Raw genomic sequence first — 21255 nt, forward strand, 5'->3', positions numbered from 1 at the left:
ATATAAAGAACAAAGAAAACTAATGTGGCTTTCAGTTTAACCAGGGGATAAACTTCCCCCAATCATTCTTAGGTACATGGAGAACTGTTTCGGTTGTCAATGTGAGGCATTTAAAGTAAAAACACCCCTTTATAAAGCTTATATGAAAAGTATGCTCATTAGTAGTCTACAAAATATCAGAACCACGGGGGGGGGGGAAGTATATATATACATTTGATATATATAATACTTATAAAGATATTAAAAATTATAGCTGGAAGGAGCCTAATTAATTAGGGACCCCCTAACTAATGAAGTAAACCCCTTTACAACAGTCTTTGACTCTTGACCATTTTCAGTGACAATTTTTATCCTTTACAGGGCTAGGAAGACTTACTAAAAATTTAAGACAATCATTGTGGGCATGGAGGATATAGCATGTTACTGGTTTTTATACAGCTATCAATAATGTTTTATAATAACAATATATTGTTAATCACTCCCTCTGACATTTTATTATGAAAAATCTCAGATGGAGCAAAATTTAAAGAATTTTACAGGTGAATACGTGCATAACCATACCTAGACTCTATTGTTAACGTTATTATACTTGTTTTATCACATATCTATCCATCCACCAATCCATCTTGATTTTTGATGCTTACTTATTTACTTATGTCAAGATTTATCCATTTATTGAGAGACCATGTGGGGGGGGGAGGAGAGAGAGAGAGAGAATCCCAAGTAGACTCTCTGCCAAGCACGGAGCCCGAAGTGGGGCTCAATTCCATGACCCCGAGATCATGACTGAGGTGAAATCAAGAGCCTGACACTCAACCAAATGAGCCACCCAGGCGCCTTGATGTTCTACTATTTAAATGCCTATTAAAATGGTATCTAAATGCAGTTTCTGAAGCAAAGTCTAATATACTAAGGATGTGTAAGAGATATGACAAGCACTTGGGGCTGTTGGCATACAATCTTCAGTGTTGCTACAGGACAAACATCAGTCATGTACTTCCTTTAATTCATGGTCAATGAAATATATTTTTTATTACCCATTATATTTACTATGAGGTGTACCAAAGTAGTAAAATGCTAATTCTGAAGACAGACTTGAGTTTGACAGCTGTATTATCAGTTTCCTTACTTGCAAAATAAGATATTAGCAGCAATATCAAAGAGTTAATGTGAAATTTAAATGAGATGCTGTAGGCAATGCTTAGTATGCTAGCTTTTTGAAAGGGCTCAACAAATGTTAGCAATTATTGTTAGTGTATTTTCCCATTCGTTCTACCACAATTGGTTCTACCTGTTATGTGGTTATACATACCTATGCAATTGTTTGTGGCATTTTCCCCCTTTATGTGTTCAAATACTACTAGGAAATCTATTTTACTGAGATTAAAGAAAGAATAAGTGAATGGGTACAAAGCACAGGCATTCTCCATTTTCCCACTCCACTCCCTGAAGGAAATATATGTTCATTCTGTTACCAAAAACAGTGACAGTATACACAGAGGAAAACACACTGGGCACATCTTTTGCTTTTTATAGCACCTGGGTGATAGGTGACTGAGATAAACTGACTAATTGTGCTCTACCCACTTTAGACAACTGCTGCTCCCTCCTAAACCCTCATTTGAACACATAATTACAATTTCTGTCAATTTTTGCCCAATCCAAACAAAACGTGCTGTTGTCACTGATCACATGTCCAAATGCCTTTTATATCTGCAGACAGCATATGTATGTCAGTTTTTTTTTTTTTAAAGATTGTATTTATTATTTGACAGAGAGAGACACAGTGAGAGAGGGAACACAAGCAGGGGGAGTGGGAGAGGGAGAAGCAGGCTTCCCAGGGAGCAGGGAGCCCGATGTGGGGCTCGATCCCATGACCCTGGGATCATGACCTGAGCTGAAGGCAGACGCTTAACGACTGAGCCACCCAGGCGCCCCATGTATGCCAGTTTTGTTTGTGGCATACAAGTAGATGGATTCATAGAACTTCCACCATCCACATACCTCTTTAAAGACTTGATTTTCAAGTAAAGCTTGCAGAAGCAAGCTTGAAATCTACTTTTCTGCTCACCTTGAAGGATTAGTCTTAATGCTTTCTCTTGGCCAGAAGAATCAGAATCTAATTGCAAAATTTAAAATTACTCCTATATCACTTCAAGGAAGTAACATACTGCTAAGCCTTCTGCAGTCAAGACATATGAGAATATATTAGATACTAAAGGATATACTTCATCTTAAAAATTAATTTGGGTGAGGCTTCTTTAACCATACTTTTAAAAATAATTTTGTCCTTTGAACCATGTATTAAACCATGTATTTGACATATTCAAAAATAAAGATAATCCAAAAATAAATAAAATCAATGAACTGTATCAAATTGGTAGCTTAACTAAACAGAAAAGTATTTCAAGTGACTTCTGAACATCATTAAGTACTCTGATTATACACCTTTATATGATATATTCTAAGGACAAAAAAAAAAAAAAAATGCAAAGAACTCCTAAACTTTACTGGGAAGTTTATTGATAGTAGAATACTGTTACATTGATTTTGAAATGACTGTATGTATATGAAATAGGATTAATGTATGTTAATTTTATTAGGCACCAAGATTTTCATTTAAGAGACAAATGTAAAATCAAAGAAGTTAAGAAAAAGTCTGCTATGTTAAATTTGAATTGGATATATCACTATGAACTTATGATTCAACAAACAAGCAAAAAACCATTTTTTAGTTCTCTCCTCTGAAAGGGCCTCGAAGCAATGACACTCCAGCAGCAGTGAATATGTCAACATCCTGATCTTGGTTTCTATATACCATTTCTCATCAAAAAGAACTAAGACTCCTTAGATAAACAGCCCATTCCAGATCTAGAGCAAAGAAAGTAACAAGGTAAGCCTAGGGTATCTTGTGCCAGAAAGCACTCGAAGAATGCTCCAATGGCAAGCAGGAGTGTTTAAAAAAAAAAAAAAAAAGACACAGGAGCCAGGTTGAAAGGGTTCCTACTGGGACAATTTGATCAAAAAGAAAAATGACTGTAACAGTTATAAAAAAATGAATAAATAAAACTCATGAGTCCATAGTGTATCCCGCAAAAAAAGAAGAAAAAAATGCCACCCCTGGGGGTAACTATTTCTCCAACCCTTTCTCCGAATATTGATAATCAAAGGGAAGAATGAAGCATTTACTCTGCGTTTTCAGGAGGAACTTTAGTTTACCCCTAGTTAATGAAGGAAATCTTTTTTACATTTTAATCTCCAGTAAAACTGATTTAATCAAGACTCACCAAGGAGTGTTAAAATCACTAAGCAAAAGGTAGCCAGAAACAGGATATTTGCTTGGTGTCAAAGTATTATCACAAACAGCAAGCCACATCCTTATAATAGATTTGGTAGTCACCACTTTAGTGGTCATTTGGCATCACTAACAGTGTAGCAATCTGACATTACATACCAGTTTATGAAGCAGTATGAAGTACACAGTATCACCTGTCAAATATTCTTGCCAAAGGAAGTTTCACCTCAAGCTAATCAAGTTTTTCTTTAGACCTAACTTCCAGTAACAGAAAATTCAAGGGGGTAGGGGAATAAATTAAATGCCACTATGAGGAAACAGACAAGTCTAGAATGTGGGAGCATTCTATAAGACAACTGGTTTGGTCAATTAAGTGTCAGAAAAAAAGGAGATGGGTATTATTCTTTTTAAAAGGACTAAAGGCATAATCATCAAATGCAATACATTAATCTTGGCTGAATACAGAAGGGGAAAAATTTCTCAAGGAGATTTTAGAACAAACAGGAAATTTCCATATGGATTGTTAATTTAGAAAGGTGTTGATAAGGATGTTGGGGATAAGTAGAATGTCCTTTATTTTTAGGAAATGCATGCAGAAATAGTTGAGGGTCCTGATGTTTGTAACTTTCAAATGGTTACACACACAGACACTGAAAGGGAGAAGTGAGGAGGGAACAATAAATGTTACTGAATCTACACAGTGGAGTATTCACTATTTCTTTCTCAATTTCGTAAGACAAATTTCTCATAATAAAGTTAAAATGTTTCTGTACTGAGAGGCAAAGTAGAAATATACCTACACTGGAATTATACCTGGGTACAATTTTCACTTCTAGCTGTGTGATTTGTCTCATCTATATAAAATTCAAGTAACAGTATCTAAGTCATTAGGTTGTTCTGAGGACTAAATAAGATCACTTATGTACAATGCCTGTGTTGCACAAAATAAGTAAATCTGGTTTCCATAATTAATGAATGTTATCATCCTAAAATACAAGACTACAGGAAAACATTTCTTTCATTATTTTCACATTGCATGATAAGGAAACTACATTAGGCACAATTAAATATTATTAATCCACTGGCAGTCAATGTGAAGTAATGAGGGAAATGAAGATTTATATAATACCTTTTTTAATAGAATAATTCTAACTGAAAGCCTAGGCAAAAGGAAATCACAAAAATTTTACCTAGCCAACCTATTTGCCACCTATCAAATTGTTTAGTGTGCTTATGCTATTAGTCTGTATCCGAAAAAACCTGTAAGAAGTAAGTGGAAGAGAATTTTTTTCCTGACCTCAACAGATTTAATCTAATTATATGTTGAAAAAACTTAAGTTTCTGTCTTCATTTCTATAAGTTCCAATAAAGTACACAATTACTAGTCTTTATTCTAAATTCTGGTTAAGATTCATAGAACTCACAAGGATGCGATTTCCTTTAATCAGTTCTAACGTACTTGTCATTTCACTGGCAGGTAACCCCTTTTTCTGGCTAGGCCAGCAGAAAATGACTAGATGCAGAGCGATCCTCAGGTAGGGAAGAAAAAGAGGTGTTTGTTATTTAAGAGTGCCATCCTTTTCTTTCCAGTACCAGAGAAAAAGCAGCAGGGGAGAGGGGGGAAAACAGGTCTCGGGCTCGACCAGGTGAGAGGAGGTAACACCTCTGCATTCTTTGGGTTAGGGTGTTCGGCAAATGGGCATGCAAATGATGGGGAGCAACCTGGACGATCGGGGTGATTTCTCCTAACTGGGGGGCCCAAGGCTAGTCTCCTCCCTTAAGGATTAAATACCACTGAGGGGACCCTATGGGGTGTCTCCCTGAGCGGATGGGGTGACAAGACCAGGCTTTCCTTTCCGTCCAGCGCCCAGATGGGGGACGTGTGGTGTCAGCCCCTCGGCGGGCGCAACCCGAGGGCACTGGCGGCGAGGAGTCGCTGGTCATTGCCCCCCCTGGGGCCAGGCGGCCCGCTCGCCCTCCCCTCCCCATTACCTGAGGGCGGCGGTGCCGGGGCCCGGAGGCCTGGTGCTCCTCCTCCTCCTCCCCGCCAGGCTGAGGCGGCGAGGTGGCGGTGGCGGTGGCGGCGGCGGCGGCGGCGACAGCCCGGGGGGAGGGGGCGGAGCGCGCGGCTCGCTGCCTCTCTCCTCCCCCGGGAGGCTGAGGGGACCCTATCTCGGGCCGCCGCGCCTAGGCCCGTGGACAGCCTGTGGCTGGGGCATGGCGGCACAACCAGCAGCGTGCCTGCGAGGTGGGAGAGTGCGAAGCGGCCGGAGGGAAGCACCCGCGGCGCTCGCAGGGGCCTGAGGGGAGGAGCGAGGGGGCCCGGGGAGCCGCGCGCGGGCGGCCGTTGGGGGCGGTTGGCCGAGGGCAGGCGGCGGTTTGGGGAGCGCGGCGACGGCTCGCGTTTTCTCGATGGGGCGGGGTGGGGAAGGGGAAGGGGACTTAGGGGAGGGGAGGGGGAGGTTGGGAGGGAGCCGCCGCCGCGCGCGTGCGGGCCGGCGCCGCGGCCGTTGCCGCTCCGCTCACTCCAGCCTGTTTGGGGGCACTTTGTTTGTGTCCCACAATGCTCTGCGCGGGCGGCCGGGCTGGGGAAGGGGAGGGAAGGTGGGCGGGGCACAACGAGCTCGGGGGCGGGGCGCCAGCGGGGTGGGGGGTGGGGAAAACGCAGTTAATGCGCAAGCGCAGAAGGGGCCGCTCCCGGTCCCTGGGACTTGAACTGTGGGTGGTTGGGTCTCCGTCGGTTTTGACACCGTCTGTGCGTGTTTGTGTATGTGCGCACGTGCGGATTTACATTCATATGCGGCAGAAGTACTGCCCAATTTGGCCTTCCTCTCGCCGTCTTCTCAGCCAGCTCCCCACTTAAACTGACAGAAGCATTTCTGGGCATGGTTCACGCTTATTGCATTTTTTTCTCTTTGAAGTGAAAACGAAAGAAACTCCTCGTTTCTCGACTGGTTTGTGTTAGCCGGGCCGAAACCGGAACACCCAGCCCCTTTCTGTCGGTAAGGGAGGTGAGCCAGTAGTCCGTCCATTTTTCACACTGGGAAACTGAGGCCTGCGAAGACATGTGGCCAAACACGTGAGGGATGCGGTCGCTTTCTTTGTAGACAACCGGCCCTCGGCCGGTATCCCCGATTTTGAACCGCCTTTAGAACTGGCATTCTTTCAATGCCCTAAGATTGTTCTAGCCCTGAGCGATCTGGCAGGAAGTGCGGTTCTGAAATGACTGGAGAAATCAACACCCAAATCTATCTCATTTCCCCAACACGGGGGCACCTAGATCTGTTCGAAAAAAATATGCCTATTCTTTCCACAACCTCGAATCTCATTTTATTACACCATCACTTTCCTGGGCCTTACCGCGGGGGGGGGGGGGGGGGTTGTGCGGGGCACCCGAAGTGACCGGTACTGCCTGGGGGATTTTAGAGTTCTTGGTCAACTGCAGAATCTCGTAATATGTTAAAACATCCAGAACCCTAATCCTTCTTTTCCCCAGGCCTGGCGGGACTGAGACCCGGCAGTGGGAGGGGCGCTCGCCGCAGGCGGAAGGGCGCCCCAGGTGCGTGGAGGCGGACTGGGGTGCGGGCCTGGAGGCCCAGAGCATCTCCGGCTGTCTGCTTTGAGTACTTTGTTTTCCCACGCCTCCAGCTTTTAAACTGAAAGACTTCTCTCCAAAGGGCTTTTTGTGCAAGGTGAGTTGACGTCCTGCTTCAAGTGGAGTGGATTTTTTCTCTGAAACACTTGGCAATATCTAACATTAACCCCTTCCCTAATCCCTTTGATGAGCAGCCAGCATCCTGGCACCCTAATTCTAATAACTGAACTCGGCTTTAGAAATAAAGGCAGGGCGCCTGGGTGGCTCAGTTGGTTAAGCGACTGCCTTCGGCTCAGGTCATGATCCTGGAGTCCCGGGATCGAGTCCCGCATCGGGCTCCCTGCTCGGCAGGGAGTCTGCTTCTCCCTCTGACCCTCCCCCCTCTCATGTGCTCTCTCTCATTCTCTCTCTCTCAAATAAATAAATAAAAATTAAAAAAAAAAAAAAGAAATAAAGGCAATAAAAACAACGTCTAATTTTATAGTCCTTTGCAGTTCCAACAAATTCTCAAGTATGTAAAATGTTTAATCCTCATGGCAACTATACTGGAGAGGTTGTACTGTTACTCCCATCATGATTTTTATTATTCCCATTTCAGAGATGGGGAGAGTCAGAAAGATGTGAATTAGGCCCAGAAAGTGTGTGCCGAGATTTGCAGAAGGGGAAGAAGAAGAAGGCGGAACGCACCCTAACCTGAGGAGAGGGATGGTGGCGGCAGGGCGAGAGGCTGCGGAAGGAGCAGGGTCTTGAACCCCTGGTTTGGTGTGTGTTAGACTGTGAGCACGACATAAAAACTGGAGGAGAATCAGGGTGGGAATCAAGTAGTCAAACAAATCCCATCTGCCTCTCTTAGGACATGTGGTAAGACAGTTAATAGAAGACATTAGGTAAATCTTTACTGTTTCTTAAGGGACCCAGGTAGCAGCTCTTTCGGAGGTTAGACACACACAAAAGTCTTTCCTTGTTCTTCGTTATTCTCGCCTCTCCTTTTCCCTCCCTTTTGTGCTTTTCAATTTTACATTTAAAAACTCTATCGTCCTCTCACCCCATCTTCACCCCAGGCCTGGAGGATCAGTTAACCAACAAATGGCTGGCTATTGGGCCCTAAGGGCACAGTGCTGGAGACTTGGAGAGGGTGTGAGAAAAAAATACAGAGATTAATTTTGTAGGAGCCCTCTGTGTTTTGGCTTTGGGCAGGGTCAGTTTCTATGGCTACTGCAGCCTCCCACCTTTTTCTTCTGGGACGAGAAGAGACTTGCCTTTGGGTTGGTGGAGTAAGTAGGCCTTTCTTTGGCACTAGGTTAAATAATACTGCTGTGGGATTTTATGAAACCAGAATCCTCCACACAGGTGAAACAAACAAATGGAGACCTCCCAAGGAACTTTAATTATTAACCTGGTGTAGATGGTTCTGAGGAATTCAGGTTCCAGCAAATAGCTCATTTCAGCCATGAGGTGTTTGGGGGACCATATTCTGGCACAAATGGCAGTTTCTTGTAGTAGGCTCTTAGAACCGAATGGAAATTTAGTTGTTCAGTCCACGACTCCTTTTAGAGCAAAAGTGCTTTCTACTCGACAGAAAGATCTCTAGTCTGACTTGAATAATCTCAGGGGAGGAGAGCTCATTACTGCACAAATCATCCTTGCTCTCTTATTAGATCATCCCAACTATATTAAAAATAACTAATCTTGCCCCCCATTCCAAAATTTGCACCTCTTCTCCTGTTTCCATTTCACTGCCCACTCAGTTGAGCAACTCATCTCAGCTACGCACTGTATTACATCTCAGTTCTAATCTGTCAACAAGTCTTGAATTTGTCCAATCCTGTTGCCACCATCTTAATCTAAGATATCAATAGTTAAACCTGGAGAATTATAATATCACTGTTCTGGTTTCCCAAATACACTCTTTTCTTTCCTGCATTCTCTACATAGTAGCCAGAGTGATAATGCATAGTGATCATATTGTACAGCAATTGGATTCCTATTGTTCTTAGGATAAAGTCCCAAACCTGTAGCATGGCTTTTACAACACTATGCAATCCGGGTTCTTTCAAGATCTTCAGCTTCATCTGTCATTATATTCTGTCAAGGAACATGCCAGTCACAGAATTTTTTTTCACATCTCCTAAAATGCCACACTCTTTCTGCCAATGCACACATTCTTCCCTCTGTGTAGAAATACTTTATTCCTTAGCTAATTCCCATCAATATTCAGATCTCATTTATATATGAACTTTACTGAGATGTAATTCATATGCCATACAATTCACCCATTTAAAGTGTATAATTCAACACTAATCCCAGAGCCTAGTACAATGTCTAGCACATAATAGGTATTTGATACACATTTAATGGACAAATGAATCAATAATGAAATAAATGAATGTGAAGGCCAATTTTATCAGCCAGTAGAACAGCAGCTTCCCAAGACCTGTGATGTCAGGGGAAAAGCTTGCCCTTCAATAAACATCCCCATTCCTCCATAAAAATACCAGAATACCCAAGATCAGAGTTCATCTTTTTGATTTTTCAAGATTCTTCAGGTCTTTAAGATGCAACTATTGAAATACAACTCATCTTCAGAAGGGTAATTGGTGTTTTAATTTTTTTTTTTAATTCAAGGAAGTAGGTAGTGATTTAATCTCAGTGATTTAATCTTAATCCTTATGTCTGCACTCAGTCCCACCTCCCCACCAGATACAATTTTTTCCCTTTCACGTGATTCACAGCCAAACTTCTCAAAATTATTATCTACACTCATCTGTTCTTCATTTTTGAACCTTCTTCATTACTTCTCAACCCCTCTAATTTGATTTTCCCTTTCGTCCACTAATATCTCCTTAAAGTCACCAGTTATTTTGATGTTGCTAATCCAAAGGGTATTTTTCACCATCATTTTACTGGTTGGAGCAGCGTATGGTCTATTTTTTTTTTTTAAGATTTTATGTATTTATTTGACAGAGAGAGAGACAGGAGAGAGGGAACACAAGTAGGGGGAGTGGGAGAGGGAGAAGCAGGCTTCCCGCGGAGCATGGAGCCTGATGCGGGGCTCAATCCCAGGACCCTGGGATCAGGACCTAAGCCGAAGGCAGCCACTTAACCGACTGATCTACCCAGGCGCCCCAGCATTTGGTCTTGTTGAACACTCTTTCCAACTTGAAGGACTCTCTTCCTTGTTTTCACTGATATTCTCAGTGTGTGTCCAAGGTTGAGAACTATCTTCCTAGGCCAGTGGTTCTCAAAATATGGTACTCAGGCCTACATACAGCATCAGCATCACCTGTCAAACTGTTAGAAATGCAAATTCTTAAATCATACCTAGACCTATGAATCAGAAGCTCTGGGGTTAGGGCCCAGCAATCTGTGTTTTGTATTTTGGATCTATGTTCAAGTCTGGGAACCAATGGCCAGGCAATCCCATCCACTCACATAAACTCTGAACTACTGATTCTTAAATGTATACCACTAGCCCAGATCTTTCTACCCAATTCCCAATCTGCCTATCTAACTGCTTACTAGTTCTACTTTGCTTGGTTTAATCAGAGACATCTCAGAGTCAATATGTTCAAAATAGATTAATGGCCTTTTGTAAACATAGTTCTTGCTCATTGTTTTCTAAGGCACTGAAGGGTACCGCTTCAGATCTAGACTCAAAAATCAGAAACCCAGCATCATCCCTGACACCTCCATCATACTCATCCTTACCAAATATCCAATTTATTATTAATTTATATCAATTTTGCTTTCCAAATTAAAAAAAAACCACATTTTTTTTTTACCGTGGAAAATTTCACACATATAAAACATAGAAAGAAAAGTTAAAAAATATAAAAAATATATAAGTATGTACCTATCACCCAAGCCACCACATCTAGCTATGACCAATACTGCCTCATCCATATCCCCAGTCATTTTTCCCTCCCCATATTATTTTGAAGCAAATTGCTGTTATCATATGATTTTCTATGTAAATATTTTAGTCTATATCTCTAAAAGAGATAGTCTTAAAAAATGCCACAATGCTATTATCATAATTAAAAAATAGCAGTGATTTTGTAATATAAAATATTTACATTTCCAATAGACTCATAAATGCTACTGTATATATAGATTTACAATTTGCTTCAGAGTAGAACTATACTGATTTTGGTTGGTATATCTTTTTTTTTTTTTAAAGATTTTATTTATTTATTTGACAGAGAGAGAGACAGTGAGAGAGGGAATACAAACAGGGGGAGTGGGAAAGGGAGAAGCAGGCTTCCCACTGAGCAGGGAGCCTGATGCGGGGCTTGATCCCAGGACCCTGGGATCATGACCTGAGCTGAAGGCAGACGCTTAACCGACTGAGCCACCCAGGTGCCCCTGGTATATCTTTAAAATCCTCTGTATTTTTGTCTCTGTTCCCCAGTAATATTTTATTTTTATTTAAGGAACTAGGTTGTTTGCCGTGTAGTTTTGGCCACAATCTGAATTTTGTCAGTTGCATCCCCATGGTGTATTTTAACACGTTCCTTTGTCCTCTGTTTTTTTTATAAATTGGTAGTAAGCTCTAGATGTTTTCTCAGATTCAAGTTTAATTTTTTTGGCAAGATATCTTCATAGGGGGCGGTATGTTTTTCCATTAGGAGACATACAATGTGTGCTTACTTCTCTTTTTCTAATGTAATCTCTTTTTTTGGTAACTGCTATTGAGTTATGCCTGGAGCAATTCATTCATTAGGAATTTTAAATGGTGATATAATTCCATCATTCTTCATGTATTAGTTGCAATATTTCTGCAGAGGGAAGCCACCCCTCTTCAATTATTTGATTACTTAGTGATTTAGTTTATATAAGAAAGCAGGATAAATACTTGCTTTTTTCCCTTTTACTAAATATCTCTTAACCCTGTCTACTTCTCTCATCTTCAACTGTAACATCCTGATCAAAAATCCTTTTAACCTCACCTCTAAGATCTTGAATCTTTGTTATTCTACTCTTCTTACAAGATCCTGAATAATCTGGTCCTTGACTATTTCTCCAGTCTTATTTTATGCCTCTTTCCTTCTCCTTTTCTTACTGTTCCAAGCCATACTGACCTGTTTTAATTTTTTAAATCTTCAAGGTCTTTCCCATTTCAGGACCTTTGCACATGACCCCTCTACCTGGAAAACTTTCTCCAACTTCCTCTTTCTGTACTAACTCCTACATTGCTTTTTTTTTTTTTTTTTAAGATTTTATTTATTTATTTGAGAGTGAGAGAATGAGAGACAGAGAGCATGGGAGGGAGGAGGGTCAGAGGGAGAAGCAGACTCCCTGCTGAGCAGGGAGCCCGATGTGGGACTCGATCCCGGGACTCCAGGATCATGACCTGAGCCGAAGGCAGTCGCTTAACCAACTGAGCCATCCAGGCGCCCTCTACATTGCTTTCTTAAGGAAGTTTAGACTGATATACCCATTATAACCTCTCATATCACTTTCTACTTTTCTGTCATAGCACATCTCATAGTTTGTATTTATGTGACTATTTCTTTAATATTTGCGTCCCCCACTGAACTGTAAGTTCCATGAAGGCAAGGACCATGTCTCTCTGGGTACCGTATTTTTTCCCTAAGCTTAACTTAATGCTTGGAATACAGTATGTGCACAAACAATAAAGGTTGAATTTAATAACACTGGATTGAAGTCAGACTTGGGAAAAATAAAATACTTTGTCTCTATTTGTAAAGACTAAATATACCTAACATTTACTGAGTGCAAAGTACTGTTCTAAGTTCTCCTAATATTCACCACAACCATATGAAGTGGACTTTATAATTATCTCTACTTGACAGATAAGGAAGCAGAAGAGAGGTTAAGCCATTTGCCCAAGCTCACATAGATTGTAAATGTCAGAGTCAGGATTCAAATCTAAACAATCTTGCTCTAGAACCCTAGATTCAAGTTAAAATCCTAATATATTACAATCTGTAGGAAAGCACCACATGAATGTCTACATTAGAGAGGAATTGATCTCAATTTTTTTAAATTTTTTTTTTTAAAGATTTTATTTATTTATTTGACAGAGACAGAGACAGTGAGAGCAGGAACACAAGCAGGGGGAGTGGGAGAGGGAGAAGCAGGCTTCCTGCTGAGCCGGGAGCCCGATGTGGGACTCGATCCCAGGACCCTGGGATCATGACCTGAGCCGAAGGCAGTTGTTTAACCAACTGAGCCACCCAGGCGCCCGATCTCAATTTTTTTTGAATCCTAATTTAAAAAAACCAGTGAAGGGGCTTATTGGTTTAGCTCAGATCAGGTACTTATCCCTAAAGCAATCAACCTAGATCAAGGTGATGGGCACTATAAGAGCATGTAGCTTTCATGCCAGATACGTGGATGCTGAGGAGCAGTTTCCAGGAGAATGGGGCATGCCAGGCTGATAATCTCATAGTAGAGTACACACATATTTCTTCCTATATATCCAATTTCATAAATTCCCTTGTCCAACATAATGCAGTTGCATCACACAGAACAACCGATAGCTTGCCTCCTCAATGAGAAACATTCAAAGACATGATCAGCTATACATTTATCTCTGATTCCCAGAATCAACAGAATCAAGTCTGGATATGGTTGTACACAATTTTGCAATCTATGGGCTAATTGACAAACTTAATGACCCTCAAGAGAGTAGAGTCACAACCTTTGCAAAGGTTCTAAAGTCTGCTCCTGCCATGTGAGAAATTATCTTGGGGCACTGGTAGCGAGAAGTAAGGGGAAAGAGGTAAGGTAGATTAATATGCTTTGATACAGTTCAAGCAGAATGGAAGAACCATACTTCCTGAATATGGGTCATACAATGTTCATATTCCTTTTTTCCCCTCCTGTGTCAGCTTTCCTCACCTTTGGTGAGGTAATGAGGATCAGAATTGAGTTTGAGCAAGGGGTCCAACAGACTGAAGCTATGTGGAGCCAACATACACAATTGTCTATTAGAAAGATTGCAGGGTCAAGTATACCTACCTAATCAATAGCTGTGTTTCAGCAGCTAGCCTGATGATTAGCTATGGATTTGATTTACATTTCTAGAGCAGAGTACAAGTGGGGCAAGAATGGTATCATCTATGGATGGCTGATTTAAGACCTCATAAATGTTGAATACTTAATGTACCTTGTGTATATTTAGTGAATTGTGAATACTTGGTACATCTTGGTTCTTCCTTCACTTTCTAGTTCAGAACATGTGTGCTCTACTTACTTTTATATCTCTCTAACATACCCCACGTGCCATTTGCTTCTGTATTCAGTTTCATCTAGCCTCCTTATTTTTTGTTTTTCTTATTTTCTATAGCAAAATTGAAAAAAAAATTTTAAGTTTTTACTTACTTATTATAAGTAACCTCTACACCCCAACATGGGGCTTGAACTCATGACTCTGAGATCAAGAGTCACATACTCTTCTGACTGAGCCAGTCAGGTGCCCCAAAAATTCTTAATAATACAACAAATGCATATTACAAATTTAAAAATCATGTATAGTTAAAATGACCTTTGAAGATCTCTTAAATCTCCATAAAGCAAAATGTGTTGTATTTTTGAGCCATATTGGAGGCTGACATGCTATCTCTCAATAAAGTCCAACACAGTGGATTTTTTCCTCCCGTGTTGGAACAGATTGCTCATTCTTCTCCTGAGCACCAGAGGAAGTTGTTGGTTTCTATTTAGGGACTCTAGCCTTGCACTCAGACTGCTAGGTGGCCACACCGTGAGAGGCCCGAAACTGAGACCTGTGGAGGAATTGACACGTTCATGTCTTCCATCTCCTGCTTACTCTGAGCAGTCATTTGCCGAGTGAAATGATCTGATGCTGCTTTCTCTCAAGCTCACTTGAATTCACATGAATTATGCATGTGTATGTTGTTCTAGAGTATAACAAATATAAAGTGATGAAAGACAAACAGGATTTCCATAACTTAAAAACCTTTTGAAAGAAGAAAAGAGAAATCAATGTATAGTGGTCATTGGTACAGATCTTATATCTTGCTGGATGAGATAAGGTAGATCATAGGACCAGCAAATTTCACAGGCATTCATTTGTTAACTCACCCCCTTAATAATGGAATAAGTTCAGTATGTGTGCCCCAGGTTCCGTCTGCTGGGAGAATTTTCCATGCTTATATCCCACAGGGCCATCCCTGAAAAAGAACTTGGGGTGATTCCTCTGAAGAGGACTTGACCGTTTTAGTGGTGTACTCTCTGTTGGTGAATATATTTGGGCTGTCGTTTGTCTTAAGGGTTAAACAATAATCAACAGCTTACCGTGCAAGGATTGAGGGTTTTTTGGTTAATACTTCTTTTTTTTTTTTTTTTTTAAGATTTTATTTATTTATTTGAAAGAGAGCTCGAGTAAGCCAGCACGAGCAGGGGTGAGGGGTAGGGGGAGAGGGAGAAGCAGGCTCCCAGCTGAGCAGGGAGTCTGATGCAGGGCTCCATCGCAGGACCCCAAGATCATGACCTGAGCTGAAGGGAGATGCTTAACCAACTGAGCCACCCAGGAGGCCCTGGTCAGTTCTTCTTTAAGACCTTAGTTAACTGCCTGTTGCTTTCATTTTGGGGGACAGTGGGTTTGTTAATAACACAATCTAGAAGTCATTTATGGTGAGGAGCATAGGATAATGATTTACCAAACCTGTAACAGATGGTCATCTTTGCATCAATGAAATATTGCCCAGTGGTGGGTAATACAAAAATAGAATTCCCACAGTAGCCATCTGGATGGTGGAAAAAGGTGTTCCCAATTCCCTTAAGTGTTTTCCTAAGGTAGGCTTGTAATCATACTATATTTTGTTCGTCAATTTGTTGTTTTATTCTCCTAGATGACTATTTCCTAACATCTCTTCTGTCAAACCCCCAATACCTTCCTTCCTACTCCCGCTCACAATTGATGACCACCATAACAGTAATTACACAAATTTAGTGGCTTAAAACAACAAAATATTGTCTTTTAGTTCTATAGGCCTTGACACAGGTCTTGCTGGGCTAAAATCAAGGTGTAGGGGCTGTCCCTTTCTGGAAGCTCAAGGGGAGAATCAACTCCTTGCCTTTTCCACCTTCCAGAGGCCCCCTGCATTCCCTGGCTCTTGGTCTCCTTCTTCTATCAGCAAACTCAGGAACTCTCTGACCGTTTTCCCATCGTCACAGGTTCCCAGACCCAATCTTCTGTTTCCCTCTTCCACTTTTTTCAGTAACAGTTTTTCTGAAGATCTAATTCACCCATTTAAAGCGTACAATTCAATAGTTTTAGTATATTCGTGTAATTGTGCATTTTTCACCACAACCAATTATTAAATACTTTTCATCACCCCCAAAAGAAACCCTGTACCTTTTAGGGGTCACCTTTTGTTTTCCCCACCCCCAAAGCCTGGCCACCAATAATTGTTCTGTCTCTATGGATTTGCCTATTCTGGACATTTGGTATAAATGGAATAATACAAGGGGCGCCTGGGTGGCTCAGTTGTTAAGCGTCTGCCTTCGGCTCAGGTCATGATCCCAGGGTCCTGGGATCGAGCCCCGCATCGGGCTCCCTGCTCGGCGGGAAGCCTGCTTCTCCCTCTCCCACTCCCCCTGCTTGTGTTCCCTCTCTCGCTGTCTCTCTCTGTCAAATAAATAAAATCTTTAAAAAAAAAAAAAAGGAATAATACAATATGTACTCTTCTGTGCCTGGCACTTAGCATGTTTTCACAGCTCATTCATGTTGTAGCATGTGTCAGTATTTATTCCATTTCCCTCTTCCACTTTTGAGGACTCTTCTAGAGATAAAATCCACTTGCTAGGAAGAAGAATTTCTCTCAGCAGTGGAAGGGAAGAACAGGAATGAGAAAAATTGATGAATACCCATAAAAAAATAGAGCACACTAACTTTTTATTTTATTTTATTTTTCTTTGTTAGTTACTCTTTTCTGGTTGTTTATTTGTTGGAGCTCCCCGCTGAGCTGGGAGCCCAATGCGGGACTCGATCCCAGGACTCTGGGATCATGACCTGAGCCAAAGGCAGTCGCTTAACCAACTGAGCCACCCAGGCGCCCTCTTTTCTGGTTGTTGACAAAATTCCCAAAGGATTGATTTCAAATATCAAAAGAGATTTAGGATTTGATTTGCCTTAAGCAAGATATATATTAGAAGTCCCTCTTACTTCAAAATGAAAACCAGTTTGGAAAGCTTCCAGGTTTATCAATAATTGGTTTATTCTCACAAGCCTTATTATATCAAGGTTGAGAGGGCAACTGCTCAAATGGTTTGCTTTTGATGTGTAGAGGGGCTGCTCCATTCCTTAAATTACCCTGTGTTGGAAGGAGTATACTTCCTTCTACAATAGGATTCTACATTTAGACATCAATTCCTTTAATTTTAGGCAAATTCTCCCTTCTGTTTAGTGGGATCACCAATCTATATCTGTACATCAAGCGTTTTTCCTGAACTCCGTAACTAAATAGCTATCTGTTCCTGCCCCTCAATCACTTCAAATGCAACATTTCCAAATAAAAAAATGATCTGTTTTACCCTAGACCTGTTTCTTCCTCTGAGTTTCTCATTTCAATGAATTGTACTGCCGTTCACCAAATTTCCCATCACCCATACCTAACCAGTAACTAGTGAACATTTGTTAACTCTGTCTGCTAGTCTCCATGGCCATTACCGGCACCTTAGTTCAGGCCCTTCACCAGTTCTCACTTATATGACTGGGGAGTTGATCCCCTCTTCTGTCCATTCTCCACAGTGTAGCCAGGGAGGGCCATTTAAAGACCTAGCTGATCACATGATTTCTTTCTAAAATGATATACAATGGTTACTCGTTGTCCTTAGGATAAAGTATAAACTCTCATATGATGTAAGATACCCATTTTCTGAAACTTGTCCAGCTCTCCTATTCTTCTTCCTCTCTTTACCCAACCATCACCAATTTCATATGTTATCATATTTTCCCAATCTGTTCATATTCTCTTTACTGACTTGTGTCTTTTTACATACTGCTTCTCTTGCCTGAGAAACTCTTTGCCCCTTTCCCCTGGCTAACTCATATATGTTGAGACTCAGCTTAGGCATTAATATCCTTTGGAAAGGATGTTTCATGATATTTCCTGCTTGAGCTACATGCTCCTACCTATGTGCTTCATAAATTCCATATACTTACCAATATCATGGTACTTATCATATGGCTTTGTCTGTTAATTTTACTTCCATGCTTTTCCAGGCAGATTGTAAATCCTTTATTGACAGAGACTATTTTATGTGTATCTTTGAAAGCTGAGGACCTACCATACCAGAGAGCTGACAATTGGTTAGTATTCAATAAATTTTGGTTGAATAAAGGGAAGAAAATTAAATGACACTTAATGGGTGGTTTGGGAGGGCTATGAAAACACGTTTCATCTTCAATATAGTTAAAAAAATTTTATTGTGGTAAAATGCATATGACAGAGAAATTACCATTTTAACCATTTTTAAGTGTACAATTCAGTGACATTAAATACATTCAAATTATTTTGCAACCCTTACCACTAACCCTTTCCAGAACTCTTTCATTAGCCCAGAGAGAAACTCTGTATATATCAAATAATAACTCCCCGTTCCACTCTGCCCACAGCCCTTGGAAATCTTTATTCTACTTTCTGTTTCTATGCTTTGCCTATTCTTGGGTAACTCATAAAAGTGTAATCATGTAATATCTGTCCTTTTGTGTCTGGCTTATTTCACTTAGCATGTTTTCAAGGTTCATTCATGTTGTAGCATGTGCCAGAACTTCCTTCATTTTTAAGGCTAAAAAACATTTCATTGTGTGTATATGCTACATTTTGTTTATCCTTCATCTGTTGATGGACACTTGGAGTGTCTCCATGTTTTAGCTATTGTGAATAATGCTGCTATGAATATTGGTGTACAAATATCTGTTTGACTCCCTGGTTTAAGTTCTTTTGCATATATTCTTTTGCAAATTTGCAAAAATTCTTTTGCAATTTCTGAATCATATGGTAGTGTAGTTAACGTTTACCTTTGTGAGGGACCACCATAACTGTTTTACAAAATGGCTGCAGTTTGCATTCCCACCAACAATGAATGAGGGTTCCAATTTCTCACATCCTCACCAACACATATTTTTTCTTTTCTTTTCTTCTTTTTTTTTCTTTTTTTAAAGATGTTATTTATTTATTTGACAGAGAGAAAGTGAGAGAGCACAAGCAGGAGGAGGGGCAGAGGCAGAGGGAGAAGCAGGCTCCCTGCTGAGCAGGGTGAGCCGGATGCGCTTGATCCCAGGACTCTGAGATCATGACCTGAGCCAAAGGCAGATGCTTAACTGAGCCACCCAGGCGCCCCTCTTTTTTCTTTTCTTTCTTTTTTAAAAGATTTTATTTATTTATTTCACAGAGAGATAGCGAGAGCAGGAACACAAGCAGGGGGAGTGGGAGAGGGAGAAGCAGGCTTTCCCGCGGAGCAGGGAGCCTGATGCAGGGCTCGATCCTTTCTTTTTTCTTTTCTTTTCCTTTCTTTTCTTTTTTCTCTTCTCTTCTCTTTTCTTTTCTTTCCCTCCCTCCCTCCCTCCCTTCCTTCCTTCCTTCGTTCCTTCCTTCCTAATAGTCATCCTTTTGAGTATGAAGTAGTATCTCCTTGTGGTTTCAATTTGCATTTCCCAAATGGTTAGTGACATTAAGCACTTTACATGTGCTTGTTGGCACATATATCTTCTTTGGATAAATATCTTTTCAAGTCTTTTGCCTCTTTTTAGATTGGTTTGTTTGTTTTTGCTGAGTTGTAGGAGTTCTTTATATATTCTGGATATAAGATATATGATCGGCAAATATTTTCTCTCTTTTGGGGAGTTACCCTTTCATTCTCTTAATAGTGTCCTTTGATTCACAAAAGTTTTTAATTGTTATGAAGTCCAATTTATGTAATTTTTATTGTTGTTACCTGTTTTTAGTGTCTTAGTCAAGAAATCATTGCCAAATCCAATGTCATGAGCTTTTTTCTATATCGCTTTCTAAGTTTTTTTGTTTCAGCTCTTATGTTTAGGTCTTTGATCCAATCTGAGTTAGTTTTCACGTATGATGTAAGATAAGGGTCCAACCTCATTCTTTTGCATATGGATATCCAGCTTTCTCAGCACGATTTTTTTTTTAAAGATTTTATTTATTTATTTGATAGAGAGAGACACAGCGAGAGAGGGAACACAAGCAGGGGGAGTGGGAGAGGGAGAAGCAGGCTTCCCGCCGAGCAGGGAGCCCGATGTGGGGCTCAGTCCCAGGACCCTGGGATCATGACCTGAGCCGAAGGCAGACGCTTAATGACTGAGCCACCCAGGCACCCCTCAGCACCATTTGTTGAAAGACTGTCCTTTCTCCATGAAATAGTCTTGGCACCCCTGTTGAAAATCATTTGACTATGTATGTGAGGTTTTATTTCTGGGGTCTCTATTCTATATGTTTGTATTTATGCCAGTACCACACTGTTTTGATTACTATGGCTTTATAGTGAGTTTTAAAATCAAGAAGTGTGAGTCTTCCAACTTCATTTTTTCTTTTTAACATTGTTTTAGCTGTTTGGGCTCCCTTGAGAGTCTATGTGAATTTTAGAATGGATTTTTCTATTTCTGCAAAGATGTCATTGGGATTTTGATAGGAATATCATTGAATCTGTAGATTGCTTTTTGGTAGTATTGATATCTTAATAATATTAAGTCTTTCCGATGGACTCTGAAAAACAAACTGAGGGTTCTAGAGGGGAGGGGGGTAGGAGGATGGGTTAGCCTGGTGGTGGGTATTGAGGAGGGCACATTCTGCATGGAGCACTGGGTGTTATGCACAAACAATGAATCATGGAACACTTCATCTAGAACTAATGATGTAATGTATGGGGATTAACATAAGAATAAAACAAAAATAAATATAAAAATAAGATAGATTAAAAAAAAATAATATTAAGTCTTCCAGTCCATAAATGTGGGATGTCTTTCCATTTATTTCTGTCTTTGATTTCTTTCAGGAACATAGTTGTAAGTGCACACTTCTTTTGCCTCCTTGGTTAAGTTTATTTCTAAACATTTTATTCTTTTTGGTGCTATTGTAAATGGAATTTTCTTTTTAGATCGTTTGTTGCTATTGTATAGAAATGCACCCTTTGTGAGTGTTGGTTTTGTATCCTGTAAGTTTTCTGAATTTGTTTATTAGTTTTAAGTGTGTGTGTATATGTAGAATCTTTAACGTTTCTTCATATAAGATCATGTTGACAGTGAACACAGATAATTTTACCTTTTTTTTCCCCAATTTGGATATCTTTCCTCTCTCCTTTCTTTTCTTTTCTCTTTCTTTCTTTCTTTCTTTCTTTCTTTCTTTCTTTCTTTCTTTCT

At 40.6% G+C, this 21255-nt stretch overlaps 1 protein-coding gene and 1 long non-coding RNA gene across 3 annotated transcripts in view; one reads left to right on the forward strand and one right to left on the reverse strand.

Annotated features, from left to right (window-relative positions):
* Nucleotides 1-5659, reverse strand: part of ZBTB44 (zinc finger and BTB domain containing 44) — a 64860-nt gene extending 59201 nt beyond the window's left edge. The window contains exon 1 of one of the 2 annotated variants that reach the window (XM_035009308.1): nucleotides 5288-5659. The gene's annotated coding sequence lies outside the window, so the exon portion shown is untranslated. The remainder of the gene's footprint in view (nucleotides 1-5287) is intronic. The other variant, XM_035009309.1, reaches the window with a different exon arrangement.
* A 410-nt stretch (nucleotides 5660-6069) lies between these two features.
* Nucleotides 6070-21255, forward strand: part of LOC118013403 — a 57490-nt gene continuing 42304 nt past the window's right edge. The window contains exons 1-2 of the long non-coding RNA XR_004680004.1: nucleotides 6070-6306; nucleotides 6792-6987. This is a non-coding gene — a long non-coding RNA (uncharacterized LOC118013403). The remainder of the gene's footprint in view (nucleotides 6307-6791; nucleotides 6988-21255) is intronic.

Source organism: Mirounga leonina, unplaced genomic scaffold (genome assembly GCF_011800145.1).
Source record: "Mirounga leonina isolate KUSES-001 unplaced genomic scaffold, KU_Mleo_1.0 Mir_153, whole genome shotgun sequence".
NCBI classification, from domain to species: Eukaryota; Metazoa; Chordata; class Mammalia; order Carnivora; family Phocidae; genus Mirounga; species Mirounga leonina.